Here is a 24,639-nt window from a genome sequence, read left to right as displayed (position 1 = left end):
CTCTAGACCTATTAACCGTCCTCCCAGCTTCTGGTAACTACAGTTCTACTCAGTATTCCTGTGAGATCCATATTTCAGCCCTGATATACAACTGACAACATGCGGGAACTGTCCGGTTTTGTTTTATTTTGAGGTTCTCGGGTGACTCACCTAGGCAGCCACACCCCATGCATCTGCTCTATCTCAATGGCTCTGAGCCTCTAACCCTTTCCCAGCCACAGCATGGCTTCTCTCTTCTCCCTAGACTTCCCTCACCCCTCCCCCTCCACTTTCCAACCAACTGAATAATTCATGCTTCTCCAAACATGCCTCAGTTTCCCACAACCCCACCCTTGATCCTCATCCTTCCCATCTTAAGCTCACTTTGGATGCCCCTCCGTGGGATTTCACAGCACACCATCTGACTCTTTTCCTCACGGCCCTTATGCTTTTTCCTTTCTTTCCCCCCTGTGGGAGTCTGTGAGAGTCCAGCTGAGCTGCTCCCACCTTTTGAAGGGTTCTTGAGGGGAGGAGAGAGGAATGAGAAAATATTAGGTAGAAAGTTTGACCTAGACAATGAGGAGAAAGACAGAGACACAGGATAGATTCAGGAGGGCCCTGGGTCGATACCCACCTGCCTAGGTTTATTCAAAAGGGCTTTTTAAACAATGCCAACGGGAGAGGCAAAAGACCCCTTCCCCCCCTTGCAGGATCAAAGTACACCGTACAGTCAACTGCAGACCCTTCCAAACACCTGGTAACCACGCCCGTGGTCAAATCATCCCATTATGCAGCCCTGCTGGGTAAAGCAAGCTCAGAGTCTCTGGCCCTGAGTATTTGGGCCCCCACATCCTGCCACACCGTTTTCCCACTAGGCTGAGGGCTGTGAGGACAGAGTGAAGGCCCCAGGCTTGGCTGTGCACACAACATCTACCATGGACATCCCTTGCCCTGTACCTCATCCAGGTGGAAGACAGGCTTAGCATGACTGGGAAACCCGGGAAAGGCAGGTAGGGAGAGCCAGCTCACTTTGCAACACACTACCTTGTTTCACTAAAAGCTGTTACAGTAGTGTTTGTCTGCATGCTACAGGCCCTGGGTTCAATTCACAGTATTAATGGGGGGAAACAGCTCTCTTCAAATTACCATTCTAAAGGGAGTAGGCAAACCTGACATTAAACAAATTGCCTTCGTTCCTGCAACATAAAAGTTTCTGTCATACATATCAGTTAACACAGAATTTTAAAATGGGCCTCTCCCTTCTAAATAATAGCTTTACCCTTTGGCGGGACAAGATGGGTTCATTACCACAAGTAACTGACCACCAGACTTCAAAGGAAACATCCTCCAAACCCTCCAGTCACCGCATGCAGCTTGCTCTGGCGGCCTGTCTCTGGCTTCAAGACAAATTCATGATAAGAGCTCTTTTAGTGTAGAGACTTGCTTCTGGGCTTGGAGTCTGCCTCTGCTTTCCTTCACAGTATGGAAGTCATTTCACAGTTTGCCTGTAAAACAAAACAAAACAAACAAACAAACAAAAAAAAAAAAAAACAGGCAGCATGCAGATATTTAACATGAGAAGCAGCACACAGGGAGGGGACGTCACCTGCCCATCATTGGCATCCATTTTCCTTCAACAGTTCCCACTCCTAACACTGCTATGCCAGGCCACATTGCACAAATCACATTCAAGACATAATTCTCAAAGATCAGATTTGGGACTTGGGGGTTGTAGGCGAATGGTAGGATTCAACCATTAATTAGCTCCTTAGGCACGAAAATCTTAAGCACAGGAAGAGTGTTAGAATGTGCTTTCCTGTGGGACATAGCAGCCAATGAGAGTGGATCTCTAACTCAGAAGTGGTTGGCCTCTGCTCCCCTCCTGGATGTGCAGAGTGTGGCCAGAACTCCATAGGCCCAGGTTAGAAGAGGATTGGCTTATCTAAAGTGATTAGATACCCCCCCCCCCACCCACACACACACCAAGTGTTAGGCTTGGAGCAGGCTTCAGAAGCTGCTGGGAGGCAGCCCAAGGAGACCTTGAGGAACATGCAGCCGTGTGTCACACTTGGCTGCTGACTAGCACTCTGAAGGCTGCTCCTGGGGTCTCTGTGCAACTGGCCTCAGGCCGGAGCCAGGTGATCTTATAGACTGTCTAGTTTTGGCTTAAGTTTAGTCTATATTTCCACAGAAGCTTCCAGTGGTCTGGGCAGTTCCCACTCCATTCAAACCTAAATCTCCCACAGGGACTCCAGTCCAAAGGAGAAAAGAAAACAGGGCTTTCTGAGCCAAGCAGAGAAAACTGTTTGAATATGCCTATACATTCACCTCTCCAAAGATGAGGCAATAGTGAAGTTATCAACATTAAAAATGGTGCTCATTCAAAAATAAACCTCTAAGAGAATTACACCTGGAAGTTAACTAAGAAATCAGAAGTTTTTGTTTTGAGTTTCAAATTCCTGTTGAGGCAGGCTAAAGGGACGGCCCAGCCAGTATGGTGCCCAGTGTACAAGCATGAGGACCTGGGTTCAAGTCCCCAGCATCCAGGTAAAATGCTGAGTGTGTCAAAATATGCCTGTAACCTCAACTCTGGTGGTGGTCGGGGAGTCAGAGACAGGAGGAACTCTGTAATTTGCTGGCCAGCTGGTCTATCCAATCAGTGAGCTGAGTTCAGTGAGAGAGAGGTCTTATGCCAAAAAATAAGATGGAGAGTAATAGAGAAAGACACTTGGCAATGACCTCTGGCCAAGGTCTAAATGTACAAGCACATAGATGTACACACAAATGACCATGTGCACATGAATTTCTGATGAGAGCTGCAGTTTTGACATTTGTCCAGAAAAGCATGAATTAGACACACAAAGAAGAGGAAACAGCTTACCAAATATCAGCATTAATTCCTGAGATTCCATCCAATTGCACAACAGTCTACTTCCTCTTCCTCAATGAACATGAGCAAGCAATTGTCTGAGGCATAAAACTAGCAAAGACTAACATACCCTTAAAATGTAAGTGTGAGCTCTCATGTGCAGAGAAAGGCATATGGCATTACAGACAGAGCTGAGAGAGTGCTCCTGTCCCTGATTTCATTAGAGGTTGGAGGAAGCCATTTCTCAAGTCCCTTTCTGTATTCAAGCCCACAGGTTTATAACGATGAGTAGTTTGCTTTTAAATCTTTGACTACAGAAAACACCCAGATTAAATCACTCCCCCACCAAGTCCATGATCCTCTTTCCTCCATGAACTGTAGAATGTTTCTACTGCGCATGTTGAGTCCACACATGTGAATACTTAGATGTTCAGATAAGCCTCGCTTTAGCTGTCGGTATGCCTTGCTTTTCAGTCTCCCACAAAAACAGATTTAAAAGATTATCAGATAAGAACTATTTCAAAGCTTAGAGCAAGTGCTCTTTGTGTACTCCGAACTACCTTATTAGCAGGATTTGTCAAGTGCTTTGGGCTGTGTTCTCGAACCCCCAGGCATATTTGTGGGGAGTGTGAAGTCCTGGAAGCTTTGCTTTTAAGGTTCAGGAGTGTTTCCGGGGTGGGGGGAAGAAAATGGGAGTATCATAAATGGTTGGTGATTGTGGACTAGAAAATAATTTATCAAAAGTAAAGAAAATACAGCCGAAACCACCGCTTGCTAACATTAAGTAAAAGAAGCCAGTGTCTTGTATGGGCTGTGTCAACTGAGATGTGAGAGTGGGCTTCCTCGTCAATGAAATAAACCGTGGAATGAAATGTGGGCTTGCCAGGGTTTCAGAGGGAAGAAAACGATTCCCTCTTTCCACCCATTCTATATTGTTTTCTGTGCAGGAAAACTTTATGATGTCGATTTCACCTGAGACAAAGTCAGTTGTTAAAATAATTATTTTATTGCTGTGGATATCACCTAGAATAGTAGCTGCCATTGTTCAGAACTGAATTAGGTTATCAGTGTGATGTTCACTTTCCACATACTACAGAATTGAGAAGTATAGTGTACCCCAACAGAAATGTCCTTTGCCACTCAACTGATGCATCTGCCAGCCAATGAAGACGCAAGATCAGAGTTCTTTCTTCCAGCACCGTTTTCCCAGTCGTCCCCTAGAGTCAATTAAAACAGATCAGACAGGAAAATTAAATGTATATTTGGTAGAGCTTAGACTTATAGACACCTTTAAAGGCAGAATATAGTTATGATTACTGATGATTTTCAAAATATTTGACACCTTTGATAGTGGTGTGCTGTGTCCTTAATTTTCCTTAATTTAAATGTGCTTTTTTTTTTTTTTTTGGCTTGGGCTATAGCTCTTGGAGAACACTTGGAGCTTGGAGCCAGTCCTAAGCACTGACACCCTATCCCAAGGATCAGACGATGTTCTAAGAGCACAGGATCAGTTTTTAAACATTACTAGCCTGTGCCTTAGCTTTACACCCACCCATCCCTATAATGAAAAGGATTAAGAATATTCAGCTCATCTACTTGAGAGTGGAGGGACGTCTGCCCTTCAAGTGCGGGTGCTGCTGTTGGCTTGCTCTTCCGTGTACCTTCCATTGCTCCGTTGGTGGATGAGGTAACAGTAAAAGAGCCTCACTGGATGTTCAGAGCACTAAAAAAGGCAGCTTCGTAATCTGTGCATCTTTGGGAGTCTTGAAGGAATTTGACTCCTTGAAAAAGGAGATGCTGTGAGAGTTTGAAACTGCACCTGCATGTGTATGTTTTTAGCAATAAAGCATGAGCTGAGAACGCACTGCAAAAATTGATTTTATGTGAGGAGCCTTTGCCATTGATGTCCCTACCCAATGAGTCTCATTTCTGCCAGGCCAGTGCCTAGAGCTTCTGTGTTTCCGAATGACGATAGTTAGGAAAATCACCGGGGAAGGAAAGAAGGAGAAAACCTTCACAGAGATGACTTGGCCAGTGTTGCATCCTGGAGCCACACAGTGAGCTCTGGATGTGAAGACAGGTTCTCTTCTTTCTCCTTCCCCACCCCCACCTCCCCTCTTTTCCCTGCCTCCTCCCTTCCTCCCCTCCCCTCCTCTCCTCCATCTCCCCTCTCCTCTTTTCTCTCTCTGGCCCTCTTTTCTCCCTCTTGCTCTGCCCGCCTCTCCTTCTTCCCTTATCTTACCCTTCCCTCCTCCTCTCTTCTCCCTTCCAATTCTCTCCCCTCCCCCTTCTTAATCACTCCCTTCTCCTCCCTTCCTCCCTTCTTCTCCCTCCTCCCCTCCTCCCCTCCTCTCCCTTCCGTTCCTCTCCTCCCCCCCTTCTCTCTGATGCTGTGCATGGAACCCTGAGCCCCACACATGCTGAGCCCCACCTCCACCCTAGCACTCTTAGTAGTCATCTAACAAAATAAAAAGAAATGGGTGAAATTTAGTTCTAACTATATATTTAATTGAAGCCAATGCATTTAAAAATATTTGTTCAATATAAATTAAAATTTTTAATGTTGTATAGATAGTCTTCAATTCTTTTTTTTTTTTTCATGCCAAGTATTTAAAATCATACTAGACAAAGTATATTCCAGGCACTACCAAGCATGCCTTTCTGGAAGGTTTCACATTGGGCATCACAGATATGAACAAGAAGGTGCTAGGAGGGAGGAGCAGAAACGAAAAAAAAAGCCCTGTGCCTCCTGGCCACGTTGGCAAGGTAAGCTGTTGGGTGTGTGCAAAGACCCCCTTCTAATTTTTAAGGAGCAGTCATAAAATATCTGAGTTATTTCCAAGTCAATCTGAGTGAATGGATGGTTTCATTCAATGGCTCCTCCTTTGAACTAACTGGTCTGTCTGTATAAGACTTATCTACACTGAGGAGGGAGGAGGAAGGAAGGGGCAGGGGGGAGGGAGGAGAGAGAAGGAATAAATGGAAATGCAGCAGAAAGATACCAATGGTTGTGGGCCCTGTCCACATGAGTGAGACGGGCAGGGGCCAGAGCACAGTCATTCAGAGTGTTACTCATCTGGAATGTGGACACAAAGCCAGCACATCAATCATGAGCCAGAGAGGACATCAATCATAAGTTGGAACTGCTGTTGGCCTTATGCAACAATGATCTGGAACCCTTGAAAGACCAGGCGCAGTTTGGGACAGAGCCCAGCAAAGAGCAGTGCACACCATAATCAGAACTCAGGCAGCAGAGAGAGATGCCTGGGTGTCCAGACAGTGCAGCCTGGGGCCAATGCAGCCCAGCACTCTTCCTAACAGGTGGGAGTTAAGAACATCTTGAGTGCTGGGCAATGGTGGCACATACCTTTAATCCTAGCACTCAGGAGGCAGATGCAGGCAGATCTTGAGTTCGAGGACAACCTGGACTGCAAAGAGAGTTCCAGGACAGCCAGAGCTATGTAGTGAAACCCTGCCTTGAAAAACAAAACAAAACAAGCAAACAAACAAAAAGAACTTCCTGAGTTAGCATGCCAAAACCACTCTGAGTTCACGAGGTTCAGTGAGCGAACCACCACACCAGCCTGCAGGAGTAATCTCCCCACCAGGCCATCTTTCTGGTGATGAACTGAGTTTAAATCCCAGGGTCTCAGGATAATCACACAGAGAGCCCTGAAGTTCCTCAGAACATCTGGGTGACACACAGAGCCGTGACAACATGAAGATGCTCCACGGTGAAGAGATGAGGACTCGGGCTCATTTGAGGCCTCGGCTTAGGGTACCCTGTCCAGATGGCACTGATAATTAGGCCTGGGGGGGAACTTAGAACATTTCAAAGAACTGATTCCAGAATGCAGGGCTTCCAAAGGCATGGGCAGCAGTTCCATTTGGGAGGAGGTTCTCCCAGGACAGGAGAGAATAAAATCAACACAAAAAATACAGAATGAGGATCACCCAGTGACAGAGAGGGTCTTGACACAGATTCCCTGAGGCACGATCTATCCCTGCAATGACTTTGGCTTCCAACAAACAGCCTTTCAACTTTCCCTAATTTGCATTGTGTTTATTACTCCCAACTGAAAGAAACTTGGCTAATGAGAAGTTGGTCAACACCAAGTTTGTGGCTTCTTTCCTCAAGGAACCCACTCTCTGTTTCAAGGACATCTCTCTCCTGTGAAGGTACAGACAAACACCTGATGGCTGAGCAGGTCAAGTGCCTGAAAAAGACATCCCTCTTCCCTGGAATATAGAAGGTGGGGGATGTAAGGGCATCTCCACACAGGAAGAACAGAAGTCCCTGGTCAGGGACTCTTCTCAAAATGCCTCCGAGAACAGTCTTACCTGGACCCTTCCCAGGGCACCACAGTGGCCTCCCAGTGCACTTACAGTATCCTGTGGGATCTGGTCCCAGCCTGTTCTCCAACCTCAAGCCATCCATTTCTGCCCCCCCCCCCACCTCCGTGCACCCTCAATGTGTTCTCCACTCTCTTTCTTTACTGTGCCAAGTTTATTTCTGCTACTGGGACAGTGTACTCTCCCCCCCCCCCCCCCCCCCCGCCCCACCACCACACTTCTTATTATTCAGAACTTTCTTTACAGAAGACAGATAGATTGTCCCAATCCCATGCAGTCCACCATTTTGCTTTATCTGAATAGCAGTTCTGTTTGACGTGTTTTGTTGCCTGGTTATTTTGTGCCTCCCCACTACGTGTAAACTCCTGTGGTGGTCAACTTACTTCCATGCCCCAGTGTATAGCAGAATACCCAGTACATAGTGCTGTCCAATAAACGTTTCCCAGTTGCATAGACTGAACACACACAGGCTGTTTGTGCCAACAGTTCTGACCTGTCTTCTCAGGGACATCACCATTTAGTGCATTAACAAGTTTAACCCAACATATTTCCTGGGATTCAAGCTGACCATGGAGCACCTACTCTGTACAGATTTGTCAGAAGTGGTGAGTCCACATGTGTCTTAATCTCTGGGGGTTGAGACTGAGGCAGAGGTAGAGAGAAGCACACAACAATGTGAAAAATGGTCTGGTCAGTCTATGAATTTGTGCAGGAAACACAGGGCTGTCTGCACCACTTTTGGGGGGAGGGGGAGAAGGGGGTACAAAAGGTCCAGGCAGTGAGATTGGGGAAAGCCACAGACAAAGATCCTTCAAGACGTGTTCATTTTCTCTCTTGTAGCATTTCATGATGTGAATGATGGGGACTTCTCCACACTCTTGCCTTTTTCTAAAGCTTATTACAGAAAGGGACAGGAGTGGTTGTTTTAAAGGGGTGTGATATAGAACATCAAGTACTTTTGAGAGCTGTGATTGTTCTGTTTTTGTGTTAATGGCTAATTAGATTATTTACGCCCCTGGGGGGGATTTTGTATTAACTTGAATATCTGGTTCAGAGGTGTCTCATAATCTGCTAAATATGCTTACTGTCCTTCCTATCGTGGTTGAGAGTAAAAATATGTCTAAAGATAATACAGGGCAGCCAGCCTCCTGCCTCCAGCATGGTCGGGAGAACAACCCACCACCTGTGCCTCCAAGAGAGGACAGGGCTCCAAAGCCCTTGGAGGTCTCACCTCTTCCTCTCATTGTACCAAGGGGGTTCACACCTAAGTCAGACCCGGAGACAGCACGGTGCCTGTCTGCTCTGTACCAGGGGCACTGACTCATCTCTGCCTGTCACACAGTAGATTTAGAATCTGAATACAGGAGAACAAACTCCACCTGGAGAGCAGAGGAGGCTTCGGGCCAGAACCAGGTCTGGGAAGCTGGAGGAAACATTGTACACCCTGATGCATCAGAAATTACTCACTTGTGCCTTGGAGCTCCCGTCTAAACTTGGCCTAACAAAAGTCCCATGCCTCACCACCAGCATGAGGCAATGTCCGACTCCTGTGGCTGAGCCATGAATCAGTCCTGAAACAAAGAATAGGCTTCACTTTGGAGGGAGCCCAAGATCAGATGCACACATACACACAGTGATATGAAATGACTGGATGGCAGCTTAGTAAACTGGGTGGTCACACAGCACACAGGCTGTCTGGTTCTGAGGGTTCCAAGAGACACAGAGATGAGGGAGAGAAGTTGGAATAGAGCAGAAACAACACACCCTGGCACTGAGGCCGGGCTGGAGAGGTGTGCGTTCCTTCTGTTCCTTTGGGGGCCGGAGCTGATCAGTCAGCTCAAGGTCAGCCCAAGGTCAGCCGATCCCTCTTTCCGAAGCGTTCCCACTGAATCACTGCATCCAAAAAGAATGATGAATGTTGGGACCGGAGGCGTGTTAGAAACTTTCTAGACCAATCCCTGTATTTGTAAACAAAGCGAGAGCCCCGCCTTGTCCAAGGTCACACAGGCAGTCCATCCTAGAGTCAGGACCTGGAAGCAGAGCTTCTAATTCCTGGCACTCCTCATTCTAGGTGAGCCTTGATAAACCACCACCTGGCCTTATTGGTGTCCATATGTCTGTCCGTACTGCTCCAGTGAGATTCTAGGGAATCTCCCTGGATTGCCTAAGGTATATTATTCTTTATGGTCCCCAAAGTTCCATAACTAGGATTTTTAGGACTTTGGTTCTAAAATGATGCTTTATTAATGGTCCCCTAAGTGTGCTGATATCAGCATTTCATGAAATCTAGGACAATGATGAAGAAAGTCAAAAGCAACTACTGTGGCTTAGACTCAGTATCAAGTAAATGCCAGGTGAGGAACTGGGTTAACCATGCCAAGGCTGTCCGTACAGTTCATCAAAGAGCCTGTCTCCAAGACCAGGGACAGGGTTGAGTTACACAGCCTGGAGAAGCTGGCTCAGGATGCACTCTGGCTCCACAGGTCACCAGTCTTCGCCCTCCCACACAGAAACCCCACAGACACACCAGTAGGGGGTTAGGAGTGGAACCTTGCAGCAGGAATCCTGGACATGTTTCTTTCTAGACACACCTTTCCTTCTCTTTTTTCTTTTCAAAATTTATTTATATGTGCACACATGAGGGAGAGGGAGAAGGAGAGAGTGTTTGTGTACCACATATATGCAGGTGCCCATAGAGGCCATTGGCTCCTCTGAAGTTGGAGTTGCAGGAAGCTGTGAGTTGGGTGCTGAAGACCAGACTTGGTTACTTTGCAAGAACAGTAAGTGTTCTTAGCCACTGAGCACCCTTTCCAACACACCTTTTCTTCAGCTCATCACAGATGGTGAGGTAAAGGATGGCCAGCAGTTTAACAGATGTCTGCTGAGTTACAACCTTAGGCTATGGGGAACAGGGCTCTAAGCTGTCCACCACAATCTATCACTCCATCACTTGTCTAACAGGCCTTCAACAGACACCCAGGACTCCAGAGGTGGTGACCCACAGAAGTCCCAACACTTCTGGAAATGGCTGAGTCTTGGTAGATGTCCCATTCTTCGAAGGTGAGTGGCAGTGGGGTCCAATACAAAGAAAACAATCACGGAATTCTGAAAATGCATCAGGTTTGCAATGAAAAAGATGCTTTTAGTGCTACACTACAAAGGAAGACCCTGTAGGCTCATGCCCCAGTCAGTACTGATTGCCCGTGGGACAGGCTCTTGAATGACCTAGGAGGCCAGCCCCGACCACCCCAGGGGGGATTACCTAGTTAAATGAGGTGGGAAGACCTACCTTAACTGTGGGTGGCACCTTTTAGTGGCCAGATCGTGAACAGAATGAAAACACAGAAAGTGAGACCAGCAGTCTTCCTGCTTTGCTTCCTGATTGGATGCCTTGTTCTGCTGTTATGCCTTCCTGACATGATGGACTGCACCCTTCAACTGCATGCCAGAATAAACTCTTTCTCAATTAAGTTGCTTTAGTATTTTATCACAGGAACAGGGAACTAGCTAAGACAGTCAACGAGCAGCCAAGCTAAGACTGTAGCCATGTGAAGGAGCAATGAGGACAGGCATGAGGCTTGGAGAGAGAGCAGACAATGAGGAGAGCGAAGGGATGCACCAGGCAGAAGGAGTGGATGCAAGTTCCCTCCCCATCTTCAATCCAGTTACACTCAAGATACAGAACTTCTGGAGAAAAGAGTTGGAGCAGCGGCTGGGCGGTGGTGGCACACGCCTGTAATCCCAGCACTCGGGAGGCAGAGGCAGGTGGATCTCTGTGAGTTTGAGGCCAGCCTGGGCTACCAAGTGAGTTCCAGAAAAGGTGCTAAGATACACAGGGAAACCCTGTTTTGAAAAATGAAAAAAAAAAAAAAAAAAAGAGTTGGAGCAGCTGGAACACAAGTGATCTCAAATGAACAACCACACACACTTTTACTGATGTGCAAATTGAAATGGCTCAGAGTATTCTAAGTAGAGTAAGTTTGAAGGTGGCTGTGTAAGCAGGATCACCTAAGTAGGCCTGAGACCACCATCCTAGCAAAGCCTGCTCGCTGGGACCTGAGAACTTGGCTGGTTGCATTTCCCTACTATTTTATAGAACTGTCCCTAAATTGAGGTGGGTCACAGCACCTCAACCGTTGAGCATCTGTTTTTCCTTCTGGGTGTGTGAAATGTTGGTACATGGAGTCCCTTAGTGAGCAAACCCGAAAGACAAAGACCAGCTTGTGGGTGTCAGCGTGCAAACTGATCACACAGTTTTCCTGGCTGGTAAAGAGTGACTGTAACAGGAAGGAGAACGGGAGGAAGCCCACAGGTCCTGGGGGAAGCCTTCAAACTGGCTGCACATCCATCCTTGGGGCATGACTGCAATGAGTTCTGGCTATGAGTGTACTTGACACTGTTTTGTGAGTCATTTGGTGAATTTCTAAATGGTGGCCTGGGGACCTGATACACAGGGGCTGCTATTAAAATACATCCTTAAACATTGCAAGACCAATCTGCTAATATCACCATGAAGGGAAAATAGTCTAAAACAAACAAACAAACAAAAAAACAAAACCCAAACAATTGGTTGGCTTCAGACTCATCCTTTGTGACTTTACATGGAACACTGTCATTCTCCTGTAGGATGGTCTCAGATGCATGGCAGCTCTCCACAGCCTCTCACTGGCTGAGATTACAGACATGATCCACCACTTCTGGCTTGTATGGTGTTGGGTTCTGAAGAGGGAAGGTTGCCTGTAGATGAGTCTATCCTCTTCCTCGTGAAGGCAACAGACATGTAGGGACTCAAAGCCGACATACTGTGATTACTGAGGTAGTAAGCCTTAAGACTAAGGTTGGGGATTCTTGATATGAAGGTCTCACAAATAGACACAGAGATCCCAATTCAAACATCCAATGAGATTGTTTTATAGAGAAATTCCACAGCTGTATGCTTGCTGCTTCCCTCAGGGGTTCTGTAGTCTATCAGTGAAACCAAGAAACACATTTCCTGTGCCAGATCTTTCTCTGCACAGTTGAGGGTGATCACAAGTTATGACTGATGCTGCCTAAACTACTGTGGAGTGTTGGTCTCTTCCCAGTGACTGACAAACTCAAACAGCTGGAAGCAGCTCTGTGTTCATGTCATCACACTAAGCAGGATTCCGAGCTGCATCTCAGCTTCCTGTAGAGCAGCGAAGTCGATGGGGGTGGGGTGCACCACAGCACTCATTCGCTTTTCCTGATCTTTGGATCCAGGATACGGAAATTTAGAAAAGTAATTGAGCTGGGTTGTGCATACCTTTTATCCTAGCACTTGGAAGGCAGAATCAGGTGAATCTCTGAGTTGGAAGCCAATCTGATGTACACAGCAGTTTCCAGGAAACAACAATAACAACAACAAAAAAAGAATCTTAAATTTTTTCTACCAAAGAGAGTCAGGAGTATATTATAAAAACCAAGATCATTTGAATTTCAAGAAATTCAAGTAACAAATTTCTGCTTAAAAGCAAAAACAAGCCCCAGCCTCACTGCCTTTCTGAGCGACTTGGGTCCTTCCGAGTGTGTGGGGGTGCAGCTGTCATCTGCCATCATGTCACTCTTTACGTGGCTTCTGTTTGCTTGTGCTGGAGTCCTGGGCTGAGACCCAGGGCCTTCATGCTGCTAGGCAAGCGCTTTCCCAGGAGCTGTAACCACAGCTCTTTAAAATAGCTTTTGTTGGGACTTCCAAGTACAAGTGGTTAAGTTCGCTTTAAAAAGAAACTGTGTTGTGCTCCCAGCCAGAGGCAAGAGACAGTCTAAAATGTCCTCGAGGAATTCTGCCCAAGCACTTCCTCTAGGTGGTAGGCTTGTGATGTTCTGCTTTTTTGTCCTGTTACTTTCTGTTCACCCCTGATCTTCCCCTCACTGTTGTCTACCCTGCTCTGTGACCCCAGATGCTGTGGCCTTTATAGACCACAGGGCCAGTTCTTCTGACTTCTGGCTGCTGATTGGGTGTGTGTGTGTGTGTGTGTGTGTGTGTGTGTGTGTGTGTGTGTGTGTATGTGTGATGTGTGGTGTGTGTGGATGGGTGTGAAGTGTGATGACTGTATATGTGTGTGTGTGGTGTATGTGTTGGATGTGTGGTGAGTGTGTGTGTGTGTGATGTGTGGTGAATGTGTATGTGTGTGTGTGATGTGTGGTGTGTGGTTATATATGATGATGTGTGGTGAGTGTGTGTGTGTGTGTTGAAGAGAGAGATATGTGTGTGGGTGTGTGATGTGTATGAGAGAGAGATGTGTGGTGTGGGGGGGTGATATGTGGTAAATGTGTATGTGTGTGTATGTGTGTATGTGTGCAGTGCGTGTATAATGTGTGGTAAATGTGTGTGTGTGTGTGTGTGTGTGTGTGTGTGTGTGGTGTATGTGTGTATAATGTGTGGTAAATGTGTGTGTGTGTGTGTGTGTGTGTGTGTGTGTGGTGTATGTGTATATAATGTGTGGTAAATGTGTGTGTGTGTGTGTGTGTGTGTGTGTGTGTGTGTGGTGTATGTGTGTATATGTCTGTGTCTCTGGAAGAGATCAGAAGGAGGGAGGAAACAGTCCCAGGAAGGAGAGGTCAGATGCTCCTGCAGCCCCTGTATTCCCAGCAGCTTGAGGACAACTCATGAATGGACATCCCTGCTCTCTCCTTTCTGCTTTGTAGATTTTCTTCAGTACACACATAATAAATTGTGTCATCTCTAAAGTCCCAAAAATCATAATCTAGTCCAAATCTTACTTACCTCTGAGTTCTGTTCCTTCCTGCGGGGCAGACTAGAGAAAGCATCAGGGATGCTGGGAAGGAGATTGGGAGGGTGAGGTGTGTCCATGAGTCTATGTTCTGTTAAGCATACTTGAACTTTGAACATTAGACACTGGGCCTATTCTACCTTGGCTGAAAATATCTCAAGTGATAAGATGGTAACTTCCTAATAACTATAAGTAGAATTATATACTTCTTAAGGATAAAAGATACCTATGAATTTCATTAATTGCATAAAAAGTAGTTAGGTTTTTTTTCTTTTAAGTTTGAAAGTCTAGACTAAAACCAAACATAAACAATATTCTAGTTATACTACATAATAATTTTGTCTTTGAACAAAAGGGTAAAAAATCTACACACAATACTAATGTTTATTTAATATCTAGGTGGAGATGGAAAGAAATTTAAAAAATGAAAAAGTGAGAGAAGAAAATAGTGAAAAAGACTGATAGATTAGCTATGTAACTTTGTGTCTTTCCTGCTTTCAAATTCCTAGGCTCAATCTTTTTGCCTCAGCCTCCAGAGCAGCCCCAAGTCCAGGTTCATACCACTGTACCTAGTTTATACTTACTAAATTGAAACCTTTAGTTCATGAAATACAAAAACACCATGAACAAGACACAAGGGCAAATGACAAACTGAGACACAGAGTTTCTAAACAGGGCACAGGAACAATGTCCTTAACCTACTAAGCTTCTGGAAATCAATTTAAAATGAACTTAATAATAGTCAACCAGCCAGAACCAGAAGAGTGAATTTAAAGAATAAGAACATGAACAAACTTCCTCTTGATGCACTCAAAATATGGCAAAAAGGTGATAGTGTCCAGTGTTGCATGGAGGACAGTTGCTCTGGAAGGTGGTTTGTATCTTTCAAGTGTGCATGCCTACTGGCTCAGAAATTCCACCACTGGTGTATCGTGGGAGATGGGTTTGAGGATATGCACACTGAATGCATCTCAGGATTATAATGACAAAATGTGGAACTCTCAGAATCAGGTTCAAGTAGGACTGTGCACAAGGTGTACGCAGCTCCAAGGGGGTGGCACAGGACTGGAGACTACAGGAAACTAGTCCCAGTATATCTGTCTAACCATGGCAGGAGCATTCGACATTCCACGCACAGTGTGTACTGGGGACAGAGGAGAAGCAAGCTGTGGAATTGGAGTAACCCAGCTAGCCGCCCCTGCCCCGGGCCCGTGACCCTCCCAACAGAGACGTCTTAATGTATGAAAACCACTATAAACACAAGCACTTACCTTGTCATACTGAATATGCAGCCCGAGGTCATCTGCACAAAGCACTTAGTCCATTCCCTCACTCAGAACTACACATCAGCTTGTTATTATGTTTTAAAAAGAAGGCTATAAAGTGCTCAGGGAAACAGATCGGCAGAACACACACTAGAACTCTGGGTTTCGGGCTGGGGGTGGGGGTGGGGTTTTCTGCAAGGAATGTAAATTATACTTAGGGAGGTTATCAGGAGTCTTGGGAAAACAGCTGAAACCCATCTTTCTAGGAAGAAGAGGAAGGGGAGCCACCCCCACACTCTAGGAACCAGCTCCCCAGCCCCAGGGCCAGCTGCATGGTGGAGGAGGGCCTCTCCCAGCCTGCTGCCAGGGTCACGGGGCAGGGCTAAGCTTGTGCAGGCTGCACACTGCTCCATTGTCTGAGAAACACACCCCACTGGAATCAATGAGAAACAGATGGCCAGGACCGTTCTTGCTCCACACACCTCCAATGTCAGCCTGCTCACAGCCTCTAGGGCCAGCCAGACATCTGCTTTTCATTTTACAGACAGAGAAGAGCCACAGAGGAAAGGGTGAGGGAAGCTATAGTTTCCAGGCTGTCAAGGGAGTTGATGCAATGGTACCTCAGTTCCCACCCCGACTCTGGAAGGCAAGACCATCCAACCCAGCAAGATGCCTGCAGCCTGCAGCTTACCTCCCCTCCCCCTGGCTCCAGCAAATCCCTGCCCGAATCTGTGGGTTGCACCCACCCCCACCCCCATACCTGGCTCTCAGGGCCAGTAGCAGAAGAGTTCAAATGGGGTTTTTCAGTTTGCATTGTGAGAAGAAACCCTGTGGTCCGTCGCAGCAGAAAACTATCCCAGATAGGTTGGCCGACAAGAATGTGGGTCTGGTGGCCACTCACAAGGGGTCATTGCAAACACTGACAGGGGCAGCCATTGGGTCAGAACAAGGCATACGGTCACACATTGGGTATAAGGATGGGCATTGGAGTGTCTGGGTCTTATTCAAGTTCTCCTCTTAATTACTGTTACCTTAGGGCAACTGCCTAAGACCTCTTAGCCTCTGGTTCCTTATCACGTAGCTGAGCATGAAGTTACTGTCATGAAGGCAACCAACACTGTGGGGGCCAACCCACCAGGGTGGGCTCACATGGCTACTACACAAGAACCCTCCTTAAAGGCCAACTAGTAATGGAATGTCAGTTCCCCTTGTCTTTTATCTTTCTTCAACTTAGCATCATTTGACATCATGTCATGTTTTTGTGTATATTTTCCATAACCCCAAAGGGCATAGGCTCTGTTTGAGGGCAGTCTCTGCCTGTGTACCACCTGTGGATCCCACCTACAGCCACCGTCTCTATAGATTGTGACTTGTGTTGTCTCCAGATCAATGTGGAGCATTGTGTATGGTCACTGTGTGGTGGCCCCTAGGCCCACCATTCTCCTCCACCAGGCACTGTGCAGGAGTGGGAAAAGGTGTCTTGGTCCAAACAGTGGCTTGCATATCACTCCAGGGGAGAAGCGCCACCCCAGAACCCTAAGAAGAGACAGAGGAGGAAAGGCAAACCCAGAGAAGAAGCTTCCCATAAGGAGAGGGTGACAGTCCCCAAGGAAAGGCAAACGACTGTGGCTGTAAACTGAGAAGACAACAAAGAGGAGGCAGAGGTCTCTGTCTCCAGGAAGGAGACAGGCTGACCGGCCTTGAGATGTGGAGTCAGAAAGGGGAAGACATTGCATCGTGGGAGTCTTGGAAAACAAGAAGTTTAAATTTACTCACAACTGACAGTGACGTACGTATGTATGTACGTGCAAGGGAAGAAGAGAGCAGGGCATGGCAGGTGTGTGGGAAGGAGATTTTCCAAGCATGGGACATCAAGGCAGGTCCCAGTCAGTGAAGATGAGCCTGCCCAGCAGCCTAGTTGCCTGTCTCACGGTGTTGACACAAGCAATACACTGGTGCCTCTTGCCTCTTACTCTTTGCTCTGCTCAAGCTGTCTCGGGCATCAGTGACAGGGACATCTTTCAGAAGTAGAAGTATTGCTTCACTAAGTGCCCTGCTCCTGTCCTCTTAGAGTCCTTCAGTCATCTTCTTTTGTTGGGGACATCAAATCTGAGCCTTCCAGACCACTCTCCACTCACCTTTACTGAACACAGATGCACATTCCAGTTCCAGTATATTTAAACGTCCCTTCAACTGCCCGATGACTGATCTGTAGAGAGCAGGATGACTCCCGAGCAGCCGGCACCCCTGAGTGGGCAGAGAAAAAAGCCATGTAGAGGGCTAGAAAAGGAAGGCGTGTTGAAAGCCGTGAGACTCAAAGGTGCCTGGGAAGTGAGATTGGCCAAGCAGGAGGGGAGGAGACTCAGTTGGCCCCTGGTGTGTGGTGTAGAAAATCACCAATAGCAGACTTAGAGGGTAAGAAGGTACCATGGAAAGGTGATGGGAGGAGCGCTCGGAGGTCAATGGGGACACAGCTGTACATTGAGTATTTAGCTGCCATCTGACCCCTTCCTGAGCCGACCAGAATACCCTCTCTCCCCCGAATTCCCCAACCTGCCAGCGGTTCTGTGCACCAGAGCTGTCATCATCCTTAGTGCTACCCACTGTCTCTCCAGATGCCTACACTCTCCTCTCTTAGTCAAGGCTCACCCACCTCACTCTGGGAAGATGGCTAGGAACCTTCAGTTAGCCTTCCTGCTTCCTAACCTGCCCAATTGCGTCCACAAGGTCTATCCATGGAGAAGGGAACCAACATACATTAACCCACAACTGCTTTCAAAAATAATTTCTAGTGTTTTGAGTCAGTACAGAATTACCTATTAAAAATAACTTCTCTTGGTCTTATGGTGCCCCTCTGACAAAACACTGAAGTGTAATTTGGTAAACAACAGAATTCCTCGCAGATAGGCTGGAAACAGTGGGTGAAGGCTGCTCTCTGCTTCCAAGATGGTACCTTGACAGCTGCATCCTCTGAAGGGAGGGAACACTGTCCTCACTGGCCAAAGAAAAACTCCCTTTTCAAGCCCTGGTATTTGTGTGCTTACATGTGCATTAGTGTGTGTGGAAGTCAGGGGTGACAGCAGGTAGGATTCAGTGTGAATGGGAGTGACACCAGGCACCTGCCTATTCACTTTCCCAGGTGACACCTCTACTGAGGTCATACTGAATGGGGGGTGCAGCCTGAGAAAGCAGAGAGATGTCTTTCTTATTTTATAAAAAAAAAATGTATAACTTTGAGTATCTGCCAAAAATGTGTGGTGTGTGTGTAAGCATTTATGTGTGTATGAGTCTCTCTGTGTGTAAGTGCATGTGTGTGAATGTGTGTGTGTATAAAATGTATATATGTGTGTGGGAGTGTATGTATGTGCATACATGTGTTAGTATGTGTGTATATATGCATGTGTGTGTATATATATGTATGTGACTGGTTGCTTGATTTGCTGTGACTAAGAGTATCCCCAGCTACCAAGAGGAATTAATAAACCCACTGCTTCTCTCTTGCCCACAGTTGTCAGGGAATGACTTATGCAGAATATTCTACCTGGAATTAATTCCTAGGAGTTTATATATCTGAAGTGATCATGTATCACTGACCAAAATAATAAACCTGAATATACAGACATCTGGTTGACAATGTGATGTCCTAAGACGTAAAACAAATTTTGATGAAATAGTTAGATGCCTAAATTTCACTTGTATCCAGAACAAGCACTCTTTCAGAATCTGTATTTATACATGGAGTTGGTCACAGGATCACATAAATCACAGGGGAATTTGGAGCAGATGTTGTCGAGTAGCGGGGATTCTGTTGGGATTGCATTTTAATGAAAAAATGACACAGAGCAGACTTCTACATGCTTCATGGATAGAGCAGCATAACTACTTGAAAGGAATATTTATATTCCAGATAGGCTGATTTTTAATCAACAAATGTGATTACTTTCTTGCTGGTCCAGGATAAGCCAGATGGCAGAGTATGTAGGCATTGTGAGCGGAGGGGAGGGCCATGAGAAGGCTGTACAGTGCCCCATCTGTCATGTGGTCCTTTCTGCTCTGGCTGGCAACTGAGACCTTTCCTGAGGCCCTCCCCAGAGTGGGATAAACATGAGCTGACCTGAAACCCCAGTCACAGAGTCTGTTCTCTGGCAGAGTCCATGAAGACATGCTCAGCAGGATCCTCCGCACTGCTGTTTACTCCACTGAGTGTGCTTTGTCTGAAGTCATTGTTTTGATCTTTATTTGGAAGAATGTTCCAGGCGTTCTTTCCTAGGGAGGAAGAACGCTCCTCTGAAGACGAATGTCTGCATGGCTGAGATAAAGTGAGTGATGTCTGTTCCATGTGGCCTCTGGCTTCCCTGCTGTCATCTCCACACAGTACACCCACTTCATATGACCAAGTGGAACAAGGTGGAACCATAGGCCAGTGTCTCCTCTCTTTGTAACTTGGCAGTGTTTAATGACATGGGAGGTCTGGTGGGTAAACGGATTAGAAGATGTCTTAAGCCAACAATGACTCGATTTTCTGGCACAAAGACCATGTTGTTTAACTCTGCTGTGAAATGAGTCTAGGTGCTCTGCTGAGGGAAATCACCCTTCTGGGCTGGGTAACTGCAACTGCAGGCTAACAGAAGAGGGACTGTATCAACCACTTCCTGAGTGCAGAGCAGGTGGGAGGCCAGGGAGAGGCCCAACAAGCTTCTTTATCTTGCTCCTGAGTGCAAGAAGCCTCCCCCACTAGCATCCTTCCGCATGAGAACCCCTCAAGTCCTTGCATGAGAGACCCCTCAAGTCCTTCCATGAGAGACCCCTCAAGTCCTTCCATGAGAGACCCCTCAAGTCCTTCCATGAGAGACCCCTCAAGTCCTTCCATGAGAGACACCTCTCCATGAGAGACCCCTCAAGTCCTTGCATGAGAGACACCTCAAGTCCTTGCATGAGAGACCCCTCAAGTCCTTCCATGAGAGACCCCTCAAGTCCTTCCATGAGAGACACCTCAAGTCCTTGCATGAGAGACACCTCAAGTCCTTCCATGAGAGACCCCTCAAGTCCTTGCATGAGAGACACCTCAAGCAGCATTTTTTTCAGTCTGGCACAGTGAATGGTAGTCAACAAAAACAATAAAAGTGTCCTCAACCTGAAAAATCACTTTCTGATTGCAGTAATTACAAAGATCAACCTTTAGACTGACTTATGCAGAATACTGATGCGTCCCTGGCTTTCCATGATCCCAAATATCAAGTAAATGCTGTTTCACACTCATTTATGTGCTAGGCTTGGTGCTCTGGGATAGGCTTGTGATAGTGTTTTTACTAGCATAGTGTAGTATTCAGAAAGAAGTTTGAATCACAAAAAGACATAGACTAGGGGACATACAGCAAAGCATTAGCCATGGCGTTGCTAAAGTTTCTTCCTGCAGGGAGATATAAATAATGTCTACCTTCCTCCTATGTTCCAAAGACAAACCAAAGCACCATTCAACACTGGTTCACTCTGGGGGAAACAATGAGTGTGTTAGGTTTACTTACAGAGTAATGGGAGGAGCTGCCGACAGCAGAGTGAATTGTCTCTAAGCGGCCACACCAGAAGGGAAGATCTGCACCCCACATGGCTGACGACTCTCCCAGAGCTGTGGAGATAGAGATCCCTCCTCTGATCCTTCCCCATATCCTCTAGCCCTTCTCAGATGCCAAGGCCACAAGCAACCAGGGTAGAACTACATGCAAAGGGTTGAGAGGAAACTCAGGTGAGGGTCCCCTGACCCTACCTGCCTCTTCCAAGAGTCATCCAGCCCAGCTGTGACGATCTCTGGTGAGCAGACTCAGCTGAACTCCAAAGATGGCAGAAGTTAGGCTATGAGGATAGCTCTGTACAAGATGAGGCTTTTGGGTAATTGGATAATAAACAACATTTACATTTTTATAGTATTTCAAACTTAGAGATGTTCTTACTGAAGATCTAACACAGGCTACCAGGAAAAAGCTTTCCGAACCATGAACCGCCTAGAGCTAACAAGGGGTGTATGCTATTTGTTGCCATAACTACACAGATCATTACAGACTGGTCACTCACTCTACCTAGAAGCCCTGAGATGTCTTCATAGCTGCAGTACAGGAACCAGGTGGACAACCTGTGAGCAACTCAAGGTTCAAGTCCTAAAGAAAACATGTCACCATCTAAGTTCTTTACATAATCCTTATGTATGTGAAAACAAAATTTGTGTGAATTAATCAGCATGAAACCAAGTTGCTGAGGTCTGAATGCATACCCCCTCCCCCTACAGCATGATAGCATTAAGAAGTAGGGCCTTTGGTGGGTGTTTAGATCATGACTGTGGAGCTCTTGTGAATGGGAGAGGAGGCTCATATGAGGTCATGGTGAAAAGGCTTCACTCTGAACCAGGAACCAGTTGATTATTGGGTACCACATCTGCCAGTCCCTTGATCTTGGAAATCCCAGCTTCCAGAACTTCAAGAAATAAATCACTGTTGTTTATAAACCACAGACTTTATAGTGTTTCATTAGAGCATTCTGAATGGACTAACACAGCCCTTCCGTTTTCCACCAGAAAACTGCATCACGCAATTGCTTTTGATCTTTTCTCCTGGGCCAAGTTTAGTCAAGAGACATAAACTTCAGGTAATTCCTCCTGAGCCACAGTATACTGAGGACATGTGCTCCTGGAACACTGGGGTTTTTGATGAATAGCATGGGAGCCACATCACCAGTGAGATGTGACCAAGGACTTAGCTTTTCATAAGCACTGATCACATTACCTGAGTATTTTTGAATTTCACATAAGGCTTCATTTCTCTGAAAAGTGTTTCTGTCTTAAAATACTTGCATAACCCACAAGTAAAACAATAATAAAGATGAAATATTTGGTGAGTTAGGCATATTCCTAGCTTATTGCAGGGAAAAGACGTGGAGATTTATTTCTAAATGAAATTCGATATTGTCTTGAGTTATGGATGCATCCTAATGACATGAGACAGTTTGAGATGTATGCATGGCCTGGGAAAACCAACTGCACGATTACTATGATATTCAAGGCACAAACTACATGAATGCTATTTTTGTCTTGCCGTCCCCCAGTGGAAAATCCTGGCTTTGAACTTGGACCTGTCAAAGTCCACCTCTATGTCATGTTTTGATTGTCTCAGCATAAATTCTCTTCGTATGTTTGCTAAACAGGATGGCATTGCCATGGATACTTTCCACTGCCCCATAACTTCCCTCACATATTCTGGCACTTTCTTTCAAAGCTACCACATATGATAGCAATTGAACATATTAGCATGTCATTTGTTTCCAACATGGATGGGAAATCCAGAGAAATATGCTTTAAAAGGAGAAGACATATAATGGGAGGGCTGGGACACACAATTTATCTTAGAAAATGTTTGGGGAGTGGCTTTCTGAGCTTATGTGGAACCCTCTGTGCAAAGGGACACACTTAGTGCTGACAGACACCAGGGGGTGGGGAGGTAGGAGACTGGCGCACAGTGAAAGAAGACAGCTTTCCCTGACGCTTGATAATGGGCAATAAGAACCAACAACCCCTGGGACTCTAAAGGTGTCACACCCACGGACCACTGCTCAGCCTTCAGCTTCCTCACACACCTGTGCTGGGTGGGGTGAGACCTGCCCCCCCCCCCCAGTCAGTCAGTGTGGGCCACTGACATGTCTGCTTGTGTGTTTGGCTGACTGCAGAGGATGGTGGGTGTATCTCTCCCCAGATGGACACTTCTTGCTAGGCTGTGACAGGCCAGGGGCAGGGGAATACGACTCCACAAAGACAAAGCTGCTGCAACTACACACCCTGCTCTCGGACTCCACTACTGAGCCAAAGTCAATGACACCATGTCCTGCTCACTGCCTTGTCCAGTCTCTGACTTTGTCTAGTCTACTCGTCCTCACTGCACGCAAATACGTCCTTTCAAAACCACAGCTCATAGACATGGCTTTGTTCTGCACAAACACTGTCAGTGCACCCCTACACAGACACACACACAGACACACACTCACAGACACACACACAGACATATACACTCACAGACACAGACACACACACACACACACATACACTCACAGACACACGCACAGACACACACACACATAGACACATACAGACACTCACAGACACACACTCACACACACACAGACACACACACAGACACACACACAGACACACACATACACTCAGACACATACACACACAGAGACACACACACATAGACACACACACAGACATACACACTCACAGACACAGACACACAGACACTCACACACATAGACACACACAGACACACACACTCACAAACACACACACACACTCACAAACACACACACACAGACACACACACTCACAGATATAACACACTCACAGACACACACACACACACACACACACACACACACACACACACCAGGACAGAATCCCAAACCCCTCGTGTGGCCCTCGAAGCCCTATGTGGTCCTCTTCTGCCCATTGCTAGGTCGACCCACCCCTTTGCATCATGATGGATTTAGTGGATAGCCATCCCAGCCTTAGCCTGGAAGTTCCAACCCCCATTGAGGCTTCGGTTATGGTCACACCCACAAGGCAGGGCTGAGGGAGGAAGCTGAAGACCCAGGATGGAGAGGAGAGGCTTCTCTTGGTTCCAGGACCCTGGACCCTGGAGGTAGAAGGAGCAGAGTTCTCCAGAGAACACCGCCGGACTGCGGCATACCTTTGCCAGACCCTACAACCTATCCCTTCATTTGTAAGTTACCCCACAAAATAAACCTCCCTTTTAACTACGTGGAGTGGCCTTAATAATTTCACCAATAATGGATGAAGACTGTCAGGGCCCAGAGCATGCTTCCTGACCCCAATGACCCTTGAATCTGGGCCAGGGCCCCTGCCATGCTGCTGTGGCAGATCCATGTTTCTTTTCCTTGAGGTACTTTCCTCAGTTAGTGAGGAGACCCAAGTGAATCACCACAACCGAGGCAACAGCCCATGCCTGGGACACAGGTTCCGCAGGATGGAAAGGGACTTGGACTCTCTGTCTTGTCTTTAGCCTCATGAAGGCCTATATACAATGAGCGCCTAATAAATACCTTCATGATTGCAGCGTGTCATCTGATCTGACCGAGTCATGCAATCGCCGAAGCCTGTTCCCAGGAGTGGCTAGCATGTCCTTCCTTCTCTTTTTACACTCCACCTCTAAACGGCTGTTAATAACAAAATGCACACTTCGTTTTAAAGTTGATAAATCATGCTTTGACCAAAAACTGGAAAGAGCTACAGTGGTTTCATTTCCTTATCTCTCTCTGCCATCTTGTGTTAACAATGATTTTTGGATGATTTTCAACTGCTCTATTGGCAGGCTAAGACTACTGGGTGATGCCAGATTTCAGAGAATCTAAAGTGAGTCCA

The 24,639-nt window shown here is 46.5% G+C and overlaps 1 long non-coding RNA gene across 1 annotated transcript; it reads right to left on the bottom strand.

Annotated features, from left to right (window-relative positions):
• Window positions 1-3,885: 3,885 nt before the first annotated feature.
• LOC118583417 lies at window positions 3,886-15,535 on the bottom strand. Its single transcript, XR_004944935.1, has 3 exons — window positions 15,225-15,535; window positions 8,669-8,772; window positions 3,886-4,065 (listed from the first exon to the last, which is right to left on the bottom strand). It is a non-coding gene; the product is annotated as an uncharacterized LOC118583417 (long non-coding RNA).
• Between the last annotated feature and the right edge of the window lie 9,104 nt (window positions 15,536-24,639).

Source organism: Onychomys torridus, chromosome 5 (genome assembly GCF_903995425.1).
Source record: "Onychomys torridus chromosome 5, mOncTor1.1, whole genome shotgun sequence".
Classification (NCBI taxonomy): Eukaryota; Metazoa; Chordata; class Mammalia; order Rodentia; family Cricetidae; genus Onychomys; species Onychomys torridus.
This window is presented reverse-complemented; position numbering and strand designations above follow the sequence as displayed.